Source organism: Penaeus monodon, chromosome 10 (assembly GCF_015228065.2).
Source record: "Penaeus monodon isolate SGIC_2016 chromosome 10, NSTDA_Pmon_1, whole genome shotgun sequence".
Classification (NCBI taxonomy): domain Eukaryota; kingdom Metazoa; phylum Arthropoda; class Malacostraca; order Decapoda; family Penaeidae; genus Penaeus; species Penaeus monodon.
In genome coordinates, this window is record NC_051395.1 from 27391790 (window position 1) to 27394289 (window position 2500).

Genomic DNA, 2500 nt, shown 5'->3' on the forward strand with positions numbered 1-2500 from the left:
CGGATGTTCCCCAATCCTCTGCATTTTCTTGGTAAGATTCCTTAAACAGGAACATATGCAATGATAATACCTTTAAATGAAATTAGATATGAATCATTGTGGATATGAATATCATCCAGAATATAATAAACTAATGATAATAAAAGTATGGTAGTAAATCAATTATAAAATCGTAATAGGAAATAAATAATCATAATAATCAACTGATTATGATTATCAACAATACTATTATCATTAATAAGTATATGAAAAGAAAACGACAAACAAATACGATGACGTCACAATTCATTGCAATGAAATACACTACGAGACAGTGTTCATATTGGTTTCCGATTCTTTGAAACGGCCAAACTTTCCCCTCTTTAATTCCCCTCCTTTCTCTCTCTCCTTCCCCCTCCCCCTCCCCCTCCCCTTTAACCCTTCGTAAAAGTTTGGCGCGCCTCGTGGGTGCGGCCTGCGTTTTTCTTGACGAAATCTAATTGAGATTCGAGGTTTTCCTCCCCTTGAAGAAATGAGTATTGGGGAGAGATGCTATAAGGGTGAAAATGCTGTGTTGCAAAAGAGAGGATGAGGGAAGCAGCATAATGAACTATAACTCAATCTGAAAAGAAAAAAAAAGGAACTCACACTAGGCTCTTTTAAGAGAAAATAATGAAGCGGTTTAGAAAGAGTAGAACTATTAAATATATTTCTTTAACAATTACCCAAATATGTGTAAGCGCAAATATTAAATGTCAGCTGATTAGAATAAAAAAATACTATAAAGGAGCCATAGTCACAGTCTCTGCACGCCCGTCATTCGGATTGGCCATTTACAACTTCATATTCTTTAAACTCAAGACTTCCTTTCCTCCACCATCTTTCACCGTCAACAGAGGAGAATGTTTTTCAGATTTCAGAAATTACAGTAATTAGCTTGTCAGCTGCATTCATTTATAACTGTCACCCCATTTTGCTCGTTCATACGCACAAACACACTCACACACACGCACACGCACACGCACACGCACACGCACACGCACACGTCACACGCACACACACCACACGGCACACTCACACGCATGCACCGCAACACGCTGCACAACCCACACATATCTATAATATGTGTGTGTGTGTGTGTAACATACACACATGTACTTATATATATATATAGTATAATTATATATATATATATTATAGTAGATATATTATAATAATATATTTATCATATATATTTATTTTTTATTTATAGATATATATATATATATATATATATATTATATATAATATAATTATATATATATATATATATTATGTGTGTGTGTGTGTGTGTGTGTGTGTGGTGTGTGTGTGTTGTGTGTGTGTGTGTGTGTGTGTGTGTGTGTGTGGGTGTGGGTGTGTTAGTGTGTGTGTGTGTATCGTATCGACTTTTCTTCATATACAAATAAAGTATATTCTACTAAATTACTGCTGCCTATCTGTCAAGATCAATTCTACTACAAATAATGAATGGGAAACTTTGATATTACCGCCACCCCGGACTTTTGGAAACCCCGAGAAAACCCAATTTTTGCTAACCTAATTTTGATATGAGTAGCATGACTTAATGATCTTAAGGACTATAGGGTAGACTCAATTTGTTCCTCTGCTGAGTGTGCCTAATATACAACAGTCATAAACAGTTTTAACAATATCATTTTATTCTATAAGCTAATAATAATGGAAGAAAACCCACATAAAAAACTATATTATTGAAAATGCTTCCTACAAGCTTCGAAATCCAACCTGGATTCCATAATAAAACATGTGGCATTATTACAATGGGGTTTATGTTTGGTAATAGTTACACATCAGATATTTTTTTACTAAATTAATTCAAATCTACGGTTAACTTTAACTTTACCTACTAATTGTAGATAATAATCAAGATAAGATAAATATTACCAAAATAAAAGTGGGACGGGATCGAACCACTGACTCCCAACTCACTCCATTTTGACTTGGACGAATTAAGTAATCAGTCCTTCACTTCCTTCTCCATTTACCCTTTCCCACGCTTTACCTTGATCTATTGTTCCTTTCCCGATCCATTCCTATACACTATCGGAATTTTCTCCTCTGACTAATTCCGTTGCTGTATACACGGGCCCCCCAAAAATAAATTTTTCCTAGCAACAACAGCTAGCGGTAAACATGGCATGTTGGCGTCGCCAAGGTTTCCTCAACCTTTCTCTGTCTCTGTGTGTGGGAGGAGAGCAGAAACCCGATTGGTATGGATTTAACACTTACATTAATTCACTTGCCAAACATTACAATCTTCAATTTCCCAGCAAAACATGTTTTTTAAATACTAGGCACTTAACATACCTGCGTGAGACAGGAGAGTTGAAACCCATCTTAAAAAAGGTTATGGATATCTGCCTACTCCCTCTCGCCATTGAATTGTGGACTCATCAACCATTTACAGATAATAACTATAATTTACTTTATCATTTACAACAATAAATTTTGCTATAGTGAT

At 35.3% G+C, this 2500-nt stretch overlaps 1 protein-coding gene across 1 annotated transcript in view; it reads right to left on the reverse strand.

Moving 5' to 3' along the window:
- LOC119577987 (zwei Ig domain protein zig-8-like) overlaps window positions 1-2500 on the reverse strand; it is a gene marked incomplete in the record, with an annotated part of 111398 nt that overhangs the window by 65641 nt on the left and 43257 nt on the right.